General features: G+C 39.0%; 1 protein-coding gene across 1 annotated transcript in view; it reads right to left on the bottom strand.

The window, feature by feature from the left end:
* The window catches only part of CNOT6 (CCR4-NOT transcription complex subunit 6), a 40,906-nt gene extending 28,483 nt beyond the window's left edge, over positions 1 to 12,423 (bottom strand). The window contains exon 1 of the mRNA XM_025207885.1: positions 12,336 to 12,423. The gene's annotated coding sequence lies outside the window, so the exon portion shown is untranslated. The remainder of the gene's footprint in view (positions 1 to 12,335) is intronic.
* Positions 12,424 to 13,031: the final 608 nt, after the last annotated feature.

Here is a 13,031-nt window from a genome sequence, read left to right on the forward strand (position 1 = left end):
TAATGCACTTGAGGGCCAATAGCTGTCAATGGCCTTTTTATGATTCCTGCATATCCAGAAGGGCAGAAATTCTCCCATAACTCATTTTGAAAGAATTGGAGTGGCACATGTTTAGCTCACTTAATGTTCTACAGAACATAATGCCAATGAGTACAGCTATAAATTTTTTTTTTGCAATGCAAGGTGATCTGGATTTTCATATCTGTGGACCAATTACATAGTTAACTCAAAGGTAAAGATGAATCGAGACAGTACTTTTGCCTTCTTAAGAGCATCTGGCAAAAATCTGTCTCCACCCAGCAACAAGTGTGAAGTAAGGTGTTTCACCCACCCCCATCATGCATGCACTAGTTAAACAGTAACATTAAATAAAGTCTAGAATCTTAACTGAACTCAAAGTACATTGCTTTTAGCTCATTTGAAGGTCATGGCAAGAGTTTAACAATGTATAGTCAAATGAAAAATGATGGTCTTCACTTAAAAGGGTAAAAGCAACTTGTTTAACTCCCTCTCAATTTTTTCTTTAAAAAGGAAGGCAAATCGCACACTGTAAATGTAGAGAATATTTTCTCTACATTGCAAAAAACCAAACGTTACATCTAAGCTGATTTGAATTCCGAGGATCAACATTTCTGAAGATGTTTACATTTTAATTAAAGTGCTATATAGCATTTGTCTACTATTAAAAACATGATCTGGAAGACTCAAGCATATTTCTTCTTCCTCAAGCAGAATCTAAATGCTCATTCCCATGTAATGACTAATTTCTCTACCTACTTCTCAAGCAGGAGTTTTAAACACTAATAAGTTTAATGCTTCAAAGTTCCCTTCATTATTAGCATTTTGAAGAATCTCCCAGGCTTTACAGTAATTACACTGTTGTTCAATTAAGGGATGGGCAAGTGGAAGGACATCATCATTTACAGATATTGAGCCTGACAGGGCACAACATACATTGACCATAACTACACTTGACCCAGAAAAACAGTTAAGTTGAATAACAACTAGTATTTAAAACCTATGGTAATCTACAGAAATTCAGATATTTCAAGTGGCAATTTTTAGAAGAACAGTAGATGCATAAAACAAAAGTCTGTTCATTATGTTGTACATTTATAATTTTAAATGGTTCTTTCCAAAGCTGACTACCTCTGAAAAAGCAATTTTTTCCATGAAAGCATGCTTGATATAGTAGCTTGGGGGTACTATGTATCTTTATTTAAGTGATAAGGGCTTAAGTTACTGAATCTGTAGGCACTGACCAGAGCTGATTTTTATTTTTATTTTTTTTCTGGACTAATTATCTGTACAGATGTACATACAGATATAGGAAAGGTCCAGTGGTCTTGTAACAACACAGCACCCTCAAGCCCCCTCAAAATTAAAATAAATTTTAGTGAGGCACCAAAGATAGTAGGCCTACAATTAAAGAATTATCACTTTGTTTTTAAAATGCATCTCTTCAGTCTGCCCTGCTCACTTCTGCCCTTGTGTAGGCAAAGAAATATTTCACATTTGTTTGTTCTATGACAAGTACTTCTATTAGTAAAGCTTAATTGTAAACTTTCTACTATGTCAGGATTTTAGCTATGTTTTTCCTCCAGTTAGCTTGAGGGCAAAAGTAATGGACTGGTTATGTGCTCTGTAGACAGTTACCTCCAGCACTAGAAAATACTGTGAGAATGGAGAGTTCAGAGAAACAATTAATGAAAAGGGGTGAAGGGCAGGTAGTCATGCCACAACCAGACACTAAACATGACTATGGACCCCAATCTAATATATTCAAACCCCATTTTTTTAAATGACAGACAAATCCATTAAACTATAAATTTAAATTAATCTGTTCATGCTTCTTGCAAACACTGGAGGCTCTGTATCTTAGAGACTTCCTCTTAGAGTTTTACTTCTATTGGAGGGTTACCTAGATTAGAGTGTGTGTGTGTGTGTGTGTGTGTGTGTGTGTGTGTGTGTGCATGCGCGCGCGCGCACACACACACACACACACACACACACACGATTTTAATAAATACCCCCGATGGCATTAGTTTTGGATTCTCTCTAACTAGTAGTAGGAGCAGCAATACTATTTGAAACAGCCCTCAAATGCAGTCTGCAGCTGTATCTGCTATAGCATGTGGCTGAAGAGCAACAGCCACATTTAGATGTGCACCTGCACTTCAAAAGTGGTCAAGTCCAAAACCATACAGCTTCCTCAAACATGTTTAAAGCACATGATACCTTAAGCTAGAAACATTTTGATTATAAAAAAAAAAAAAACAAAAAACTCCTTAAGACATGCATGATTACTCAATAGCTAACATCCTTCAATTTTTTGCCCACATCTTGGGTGTTATCTATTAAATGATGCTTGAATATAGCAGTGCTGTCCAAAGAACCCTACTGCAGTATTAAACAAAGAGAGAAAAAGCTGATAACTCTTTGTGTTAATCTCAACTGAGAATACGAAGCTGTACTATTAAATAACTGCAATTTATATTTTGAATAGAGATGTTTTTGGTAATGTTAGAATAGGTCACTTCATTTGCCCAACACCTATGCTAACAGTATTCTAAAGAGAAGAACAGGTAAAAAATTGAAGTTAAAATACCAACTCTAGAAATAATCTTAATCTCTCAAAATAAATATCTGAACTGGAGTTTTGCTGATTTTCCTGCAAAAAGGAATAACAGAATTCTTTAATGTTATGGGATGTGGCTTCTTTTGCTACCATTCCAATAAGCTAGTCTTATTAACAAGAAGGGCAGCCAGATTTCCTACATAAAATTAAGCTATTCCCCCTGACAGAGCTATTTCTTTCCTAATTTTTTTTCTCTCTCTCATGACCTCCTGTCCTGGTTTCAGTCTCTTTCCCCTTTGTTTTTGGAGTGATCTTACAGAACCCCTTTCCCCCTCTTACGTCTATGCCTTCAAAAAGCAATTACTAGCAGATCTTTTGTTACTCGGATGAATTCATTTTTCAAAATTTAGCAACGTCTTTAGCCAGATTTAACAGAGAAGGATGTGGGATGTTCACATTGCAGTACTTTCATCACTTGCTGAGAGGAAGCAAAAGAACAAGTTCTAACCAAACTAAGATGACCAGCATAGATGGCTTCTGAGCTTCACCTGTTTTGCATTTTTGCAGCAGTGCCAGGAGGAGCAACTGCTACCAGTAAATCAAACTGATGCAATCTTCATCAGTTTATTGCTTTTTCTCTAGACAAGACTATAACAGAGCATAACAAGTGTGATGCCCTTCCAGGTTTATTTTGTTTGCATCTTAGGACCATACAAGATCCCTCTGATCAAATTTCTAATTTAGATATTAGCATAATCCAGTCATATTTAAAAATTGTGAATATGGTGGGTTTTTTAATATTTTTTTAAGTTACTACAATAGCCCTGAGAACACTGCTTTTATATTTTCATTAAAGACAGAACCGTGTGGTACCTACCAATGCCACATCTTTGGGCCTCCTAGCATACTAATATTTTCAACTAATGCATCTCTCTCACTATTTTGAGTGACAGAGGACTAGAGTTTTATTCAAAACCACAAGCAGCACTTCCTCTTTCTGCTAACCTAAGGTAGCCAGATATATTCACATATATCACTGCACTAAGAGTTCACAATGACATATAAATTCAAACTCCTAGCGATCTGGACTGCATGAATCTGGGGAAAAAAAACCTGTGACTTTTCTTCTACATTATGACTTGTACCTACAACTACCTAAATGATATGATCAAGTTAAACTAACCTTATCATTTTATTTTTATTTTTTGTAAAACTGAAAAAATGTGCAACCAGTTCTGCAAGGTACTTTAAAATCTAGCTAATTTTTGCTACTAAGTAGTCTTCTGCCATTTTAGGTAGCCGATGACACCTTTTTAGGACAAGTTCAGACCACTTTCAGATGAAAGTGCCAGAAGATCCTTACTCAGCACAATTTATGCCTGATTCAGCAAGGGTCAGGAAAGCTGAATTCAAAATCTATTTATAAATAAAAATTTTAAATAAATAAATGCTCCTGCCACACAATGTATTTTTCCAATTGGAAAATACTATTTTCTCTGATGATTAGAGCATCCTGGTGAATTCAGGTTACCTTTACCTGTAAAGAAAGCAGCTTCAGAACCTAGTCTTAATACAAACAACCCTTCTTTACCCATTTTAAAGAATTCTCTAAGAACTGGAAGGTTTAATAAAGTAATTTTATTTACCATCATTTCCTTAGTGCCAGGACAAGTAAAGAGCTATTTTTACTTGCCTCAACTGTCCCTTTTAGCCAAGATGGGCCCCTCATGAGGTTCTTCAGAGGCACTGGTAGTAGAGAGCTGAAGAAGCTAACACAGCACCTGGGTGAAGGGCTTTCCTGTCCTGGGGTATTTTCCTTGCTGACCTTCTGTTTGTCCCTTTATGCTAACTTTGCAGAACAGATCTCATGGTTCACTTTGGCTTTCTGCCTCCCTTTAAGAGGCTAGTCCCTCATGCTCTTTCAAAGGCAATTTGATCAAAACCATAAAATGCTCTAGATTGTCAGTGCTATGTACTGGACCACAGTGTCACATTCTGGGGCACACCTAGTAAACCTGGCATTTTCTATAAGAATAATTTTTGCAGCCCCTACACTACAGTATTTTTATATAGGTTTACAACACAGTGTGTTCTGGCCTTGGATCCTTACTCAACTTCAGTTTAACTTCCTTTTTAATCATGGACAATATCTAATTAGTTTAAGTATTTTCAAATGTTCTCAGATCAAGGTAGGATTAGCCTAAATAACTAACATGACTGCATGTTTCTTTATTATCAGTAGCACGCATAATGAGGCCTATAGTAAAAGCTGTTGTATATTAAATACAAAAACACTAATTCAAAACAAATTGTAAAGTCTGAAGGAGGAACACCCACACTGATTCCCATAGCAACATTTTTGCTCCCAAATATAGATACTGAAATGTTAAATCCCAAATGTGGAGACATTATTAATGCTGATATAAATACTTTATTGCATAGCCTGAAACTTCAAAGTTTCACTTACTTGCATTATGAAAGAGCAAATAAACCTTAGAGCAGAGCCAGAACCCATTATGGTAAGCATTAAAGAAAAATATAGGAAGATAGTCCCTGTAAGAAGTTCAGCCTTTGAGCTGTTTATGGAAGAAAAGCATTTCTTCACTTAAAAAGATGAGCAAGACTTCCTCAAATGTAAAGGCAGGAGGACCCTCCCCCCACCCTCAAAAAACCCCCAAAACCCCAATGTACTGTATATACAGGCATTTATACATACTAAGGAGGGGAAGGGTGATGCAAATAAGAGCTAAAATGAATCACCTAGAAAGTAAAACTCCATTTTCAACTTTCTGAAAAGTTGTAATTGGAGTTCTGCAACCCAGCTACACCACCCATATTTATTTCTTAGCTTGTCAAATAGGGTGATCTGGGTAAGGTTCAATTATCCTACTGACTTTTTTTTTTTTTCTTTAATATATGGGCTAGCTCAAAGCAAATTCCATTGTATTTGGGTTAAGTACTAAATAAGTCTTTATTCCTATCCAATTCAGTTAACCATACACTATAACAACCTTTATTTGCAAAGCCCCATTATTCCATTTTACCTTTTATGTATTTGTAAGGGTAACTTCTAACTGGTATGGGTCAAAGCGTGAGGTTGCCCCACACAAGTGTTAATTGTTACAACACTGCCTTTCAGTGGGACTAACGTGCAAAGTAAGATGCAGCTCAGTGTGATTAAGGGTGGCAAAAATAGACTCTTGGTTCTTACTCAGCAGAACTGCCATTGTCCTCAACTGGAGTTTGAAAAAGGAGTTCAGAACTTGGTCTTGTATCAGGATCACCTTCCTAAAGAAAATTCCTTAAGTGTCTAAACAAAGGAACTTATAAAATACCCTCATCAGCTGCCACAGACTGCAGTATATTTTAATACTGACACCAGCATTTCAGGCTATAGATACAGTCAAGAGGCTCATACCCTCTGCTTCTAACCTTCCACAGCTATCTAAACAAAAAAGCCACATCCTGATGCAAGTGATCTGGGTGTGCATAGATTATTTCTACCCCAAAAGTGGCTCAAAAAGCCTAGCCCATTCCTTGAAAAATGGAACCCTGGAAAAACAAGATATTTAGAACTGCCTGGATTAGACACAAAGTTCAGTCCAAATTAAGGCTTCTGCTAGGCATTATACAAAATTTGAGCACCCCCCGGCCCCCTTGCATAGAACCAAATATGTTAAAAAAACAAACAAACATTTGAATACTACAAATCCAAATGCATAGGAACAAAGGGATTAGTAAGAATACCACTGAGTAAAAACATATGTTTTTATGTATCTTGTACCCAATCTGATCATGGAAAATGGAGCTCAGCTGTCAATTCAATTAAATTTATAGATGTATGAATTAACTCTTCATGGGCCAATATGTACCCATCAGCTACACAAGACCCCAGAACAGTGCATTATCTGAGTAAATGGTAATAGTACTCTTTCATATCTAATCCTTTAATGACTTGACTTAGTGATATAGACTAGTAAAAGTTTACCAGAAAAAGGTAAGGACATTTTGCATACTCTGTCATCAGCTTTGCAATGTTCCAAATTAAGCCCACATTAGGAAGCAAGTGACTGAGGAAAGCTGCAAAACAGATAAGACCCAAAGCTAAATTAATCCCATTTCTGTCAAAATATGCACACAAATATTTTCTAACAAAATCCAAACCTAGAAGTTTAAAAACCTTCTGTGTGTGTGTGTGTGTGTGTGTGTGTGTGTGTGTGTGTGTGTGTGTGTGTGTGTTTGTTTCTTCTTCTCCATAGTCGAGACAAAGGGAGGATAAAGAATTCCTTGAACACCCATAAACGGGATTTTAATCAGCGAGCTGGACACACTGCTTTCAGAACTAGACCACTGAACTAAATTGCCACAAGGTAAGGATGTCCCATTTCACCTCCAGCACTTTAAAAAGTCTAGGACCAAGCTATCTTGGACTCAAGATATTCAACAAGCCAGTGCAGTGTATTGCAACCTGTGGTGCTGGCACTGCTAGAATTCTTGTGTTCATTTCACCGTCATTTCAACTCATAAGTCAGTGGTTTATACCCAGGTTGGCACTATATGCAGGCCTACAATTCAGCCATAAAATCAGAAAGGCTTCTTTAGACGCACTGGGCATGTCTACATGAGACACTTAATGCGCCATAGCCTAATAACATTTCCCAGTAGTGTGCCAGGCAAAAACCATGCTAATACACTACTGCGCAGTAGTCTTAGGCTACTGTGCAGTAAGCATCACTAAAAACCCATGCGCCAGTGCTACTGCTCAGTAACTCTAGTTACTGCACATTTAGTTAGTACTTCATTAAGCAAGCACTAAGTTAAATGCGCAGTAACTAATGGCAGACAAGATTCCTTGGGTGAATTTGATATCTTTTATTAGACCAACCCAAATAGTTGGAGAATAGTTATTAAGCAAACTTTCGGGTTCAAAAACCCTTCGTCAGGCTAAGGAAGAATGAATTCCATCCAGGAAGAGCACACACCAACTGCTGAAGCTTCCTTAGCCCAAAGAAGGGTTTTTGAACCCAAAAGCTTGCTTAATAACTACTCTCCAACTATTTGGGTTGGTCTAATAAGATATCAAATTCACCCAAGGAATCTTGTCTGCCTATGTCCTTAGACCAACATGGCTACAATCTAAACCCCTGCAGTAACTAATGCGCATTAATGAACGTGTAGATGTGCCCATTCAGACCTCACGTAAATATGTTTAGCTTTTGCATTAAGAATTCTACTAGTCAGGCATGTGAAAATTCTCCATTAAGTGCCATATGCACAGTATATCTTGTATATACGCACACTTTTTCAAATACCTTAATAATACAGAGTAAAGAAGTCACAGCATCTGAATATTTACAAAATTAAGTAGAAAAAATAATTTCTTGAAACACAGCATATACTAGGCACTTCTCCTCCAAAAATGAGAGAGATTTCCTTTCAGACAACCAGCACTTATCAACTAGAATACATTCAGATAAAAGCCACACTAGAAATCGTGCAACACAACCTGTTTCACTGCGGTGCATGGGGAAATGGGGAAGGGGCACTTGATCCCCTGCCAAAGGTGGGTCACAGAATTCCAATTACAAGTCACTTAAGAAGTTACAGTATTCTTAATTAAGACTTCAAGGTGCATTGGCAGTAACAAAACACAGAAGTCTAACTTTAGCATCGCTACGTGAAGCTGGCAGCACAGCAGACAAGTACTACCCAGCTCTAGTGTTTTTGTTTTTTTTGTTTTGTTTTTTTTTCTGGGACTTTGAACTGTGCACCCACATTGTGCAGCCCAAAAAATATCCCGAGTCCAAGGTGTGGATCTAGCCCACCTCTACTTTGCCATCTATCAGCTAGCATTCTCAATGTGCTCATGCATAATTACTATAAGCATCTTAACTATCAAAGAGTTCATGGATATTCAAAAGAAAACATTAGATCTATGTTCTGTAAGGATAAGCATGTGAAAATAAATTGATAAATCTGTCATTGGTCACCCATAATTCAAATATGTTGGCTTAATGTCAGAATAACTTGAAAAATGTAAGCCATAATTAAGTTTGAATCTCAAGCTTTCCCAAGAGCTTTCTGTGGCATACAGCTACATATATAACTTTCACAATAAATCTTTTGTTCATAAGCTTTAAAGTGTTAATTGTCAAACAGTTTGGCACAAAGACTGTCCTAAAAATCTTGGGCCTGCTACCAACAGAGAGTTCACTGGGTCCTACTTTTGTTTTGGTTTAACTTCATGCCTTACAATATTTGTAGGTGTTCCTTGCATATGATTTAAAAAAAACCACTTGAAAGACTGTCTGCTCATGAGCAGCCATTTAAATGTAACACTTTCATTTCTGATCCTACTGGCAGATCCTTGTACTTCTATGGACTTTCACTGAAGTTGCATCAACTTGCAGGATCCATAATTTAGTCATTTTAAGGTTTTTTTTTGTTTTGTTTTGTTTTCTTTTGTTTGTTTGTTTTTTGTTCCCCCCCTAAACTAGCCACAGCAGTAAGAGTACCCAGATTCTTTGTAATATGCAACACACTGAGCCTAAACTACAGCATACAGCAAAACTCTAGAAATTATATGGCATGGGGCAGCACAACAGGTGATGGCTTTACACTAATACTACAGCCTCTCTTATTCACAGAATAGGTAGGTTTTACAGCGCATGCTATAAACCCCTCTCTACCTGGTGTGCTGCCTCAAATCAACTCTAAGCATTGCTACTTAACTTAATGACACCAGAAAGGAAAGAACTGAGAGAGAGACTTTGAGATGCTGCAGTCAGGGGACTGATAGTCAACCCCCACAGCACAGGCTAGGAGCAGGAAGGTGCTTACACTGTAGGATACTTGGTCTGCAGGAGCATTCCCAGCTCATAAGAAATAAAGGTGTGTAAGAGAAGAGCAACAATACCTAGCCTCACTCTAAAGGAAATCTTAAGCCAGCCAACACAGAGCCTCCCCCCAACAGTGTTGGAATTCTGCAGCAAGGGCCTAGTCTGCAGATCTCCTCAGTGCTCTTTTACAGTACTAGTGCTGTTCAACACTCCAACAATTGCTTTCCCAAAGCCTCAAACTATCTGCAGGTTTTGTTCTTCTCCTCAAACACTGCCTGGTTCTTTTTTCTTTTACAGAAGGCAGACTTGAGCACTGAATACAGAAAGTCTTCCAGTTCTCAAACATAAAACGTATACCTATCAAGACTGTTTTGGTAACAAACTACCTCCAAGTAAGGTAGCTAACACGCATTGTGTCCAAGCAGTTAACAGGTTTGTTGTTCTTTTGCTTGTTTTTTTTCAAGCTTTTTACTTTAGCTGCAAAAATTCATTTGATATGAAAACTGTATGTGTGATTACAAAAACATGGGCCAACTTTCCATGCCAAGTGGACACTTTACAGCCTAATTAAAATGTGGTAACTTGTAAGAAATTCTATGACTTAATACTATGTTAATGATCCTGTACAGCATTTGTATGATTATACCTCCAAGTAGAAGCATAAAAACTGGATTGGAAAGAGAATACAAAACAGCTAGATTCAAAGCAACAGTGGATCATCTTGTATCTACTCTGAATAATTTAGTATGAGACTTCCAAAAAGTACATAGCATCTGTCATGTCAATATTTGGCAAGGATTATTAAATTTAGCCTACATACTTCCTTGTAGGATGTATAATTATCAATATATAGATTAAAGAACAAGATGTGCTGTTTGACCTAGGGCAGTGCCTATATTAAACTGTCTATATTGGAATTAGGAATGACTATATTAGAATTAGGAAAAAATCCAGATATTGCAGCTCAGTCTGCTGCCTTAAATACATGGATATTCTTATTAGGTGTTAAGCTTTATATTATTTTCTTTTCAACATGACACTATGTAATTGCACTCTTTTTCTACTTAACAAAATTTATGGAGAGAGCAATAGCTAATATCTGATGTATGCCTAGACACTAACAATAAAAAGGAGCCTTCCTTCACATGTTTACTTGACAAAAGAGGCTAGTAAGAATACTGATTAGGAGCATATGTCTTTATGTATCTTGTGCCTGATCTGATCATGATGTATCTGATATACAACACATACAAAATCCATGGTTTTTGGCTTCATCTGAACCAGGGATGCCATGTTACAAGCTATTCAATTCTCACACGCATCCAAGATTACATGACAGGATGAAAAACAGAATACTTGTTGACTTCAGCATTCTGCTGGAAGAGAAAACAGAGGAAATGGGCTTTAGGGGAGGGACTATCTTTCTTCTATTAATACACAACAACAGGCTTCTGGCCCACGACTGTGGCATCTAGGCACCAGAGTAATACAAATAATAAATAATGCACTTTGTACTATGAACAAAAAGCCTTGGCCTTCTTAGGTTTTGTCATATGCTGTGTAGCTGCAATTTTTTCTATATTCTGTTTATTTTATGAGAAGGATGCTTTCTGTTGAAGTGAAAGACTTGTGAAGCTTGTTTCAGCCAGCCTTGGAAGTGGTCCTTCTATTTTTCAAGGGGACTTTCTCCAAACAAAACCATGTACCAGGTTACTAAAACAGCTCTTTTCTTGCTCATCCCTGGAATAGCCTGGTCTTAGTGGTTTTTCTTCCACTTCAAACTCAGGGGCACTACATACTTTTCCTTTAATAAAGAGATCTGCATGTGTCAAAAAGAGTTACCTGCCCATGCAGTATTATAGTCTCATGTATATTTCAGTTCTTCGTCTAAAATTCAAGCAAAATAACCAGCCTGAACACATCAAGACTGCGCCCAGAGTTCAACTTCAATATGCAACACAATAGAGATGCATGGTAGTCTCCTTTGTGCATATGGACAGATCCAAGTGATTCAGGTGAAAAGTAAATAAAGAGTTAATCCAAATGTGAATGGCTCCATTTCAGTAACAGCGTGAATAAACCCCCACAGAAGGCTTCATTGCTAGCTGCAAACTCCAGAGTCCAGATGAACCAGCAGGAAGAACACAGGGTGGATAATCCTGTAAAATTACCTCAGTGGAAATGTTGATAAATTCCCAATTAGGAGACCTGCTCTAGGATGAAAAAAAAATGCAAGATACAATACAATTACCAGTCAAAGCTTGCAAACCTTTGCAAGTAACAATTACCACAGGTATTCCTCAATCCCTTGAACTTTGTGCAACTGTCACCTATCTCAGTGAAATCCTGTTAAATAAAATAACTCCCTGAAATATGGTAATCAAAGAGCTTTAACCATGATTATAAAGTATATATTTGCCTAAGAGTGACATGAAAATAATTTTCCACCTTTAGATTATTACACAAAAACACCTAAGTTTGCTCTATACATACTTCTCATATTGAAAGAATAATGCATTTTACTTAGGGATTACAATTCCTGTAAACATTATAGGTCAGATAACCTATAAGAATCAGGTAGATTTTGAAGAAACAGGCTTTTAAGTGCGAGGCCAAACTAGCCTTTAAAAGCTTCAAACCCAGGTAGCTGGATGTACAGCAACTACTGTATCGGGCTTTTAAAAAGGCTTTAAAAAAAAAAGCATAAAAACACTAGAAGGTCTCGTACCCAGTTCAGAAGTGTTTACGCACCGCTCATTTGTGCCAGCGTGTGACAAAGGACGGCAATCCCCTCCCTCCCCGCAACTTCCCAATTACGGGAGTAACCAGAGGCGCGCGAGCTTCGTCCCCGGACGGAGCAGAGCACCCGATATCGCTCCCACTCTCAAAGAGGCGCACGTCGCCCTGCCCAAGACGCACCGAACAAAGTTGGTTTTTTGGCAGGAGCCCAAGGGCCGCACGTCCGGATCCCTCTCTGTTTATCCCTGCATGCGTGTGTCCCCCCGTCTCCGCGGCCCAGTCGCTTACCTGTGTGTCACCCGAGCCCGCCCCCCCGGCTGCCTGCATTGGACGGCAGCGCCGTCACTCCCGCTCACCCTTTCTATTTCTCACCCAGGCAGAAAGCACTGGCGGTCGCTGCTGTGGCCTTCTCCTCCTCCTCCTCCTCCTCCTCGCCAGCTAGGCCTCGGCTCCAGCAGCCAGCGCCAGTGCCAGTGCAAGCTTCTCCCGGGGCAGGAGACAGATCCCGTCGAGGCCCCGGTTTTGTTCGCTCCTCTCCTCTAGCTCATACATACATACATAAACAGATATCTATTTTTAAAAGATGCATCCTTTTTCCAGCTGTCGGGGGGCAATCTGGGAGAGGGACAATTAGCAGACGGATGTCATTTCCCCGGGTCGCGGCGTGTCCCACAGGCACCCCCCCTGCACCCCGTTTCTCCTCAGTGTGGCCCCCCCTCGCCTAGCTGCTTTCCCCACCGGGTCAGCACCCCCCCATCGCACCCCAATATCCAAGCTCAGGACGGCGATAAATACATCGCCCCTCCCCCGCTCCATGAGGGCCGCCCCCTCCCACGGGGTGGGGGGCGCGGGCCCCCCCCCCGCCCCCCCCCCCC

Source organism: Alligator sinensis, unplaced genomic scaffold (genome assembly GCF_000455745.1).
Source record: "Alligator sinensis unplaced genomic scaffold, ASM45574v1 scaffold741_1, whole genome shotgun sequence".
Lineage (NCBI taxonomy): Eukaryota > Metazoa > Chordata > Crocodylia > Alligatoridae > Alligator > Alligator sinensis.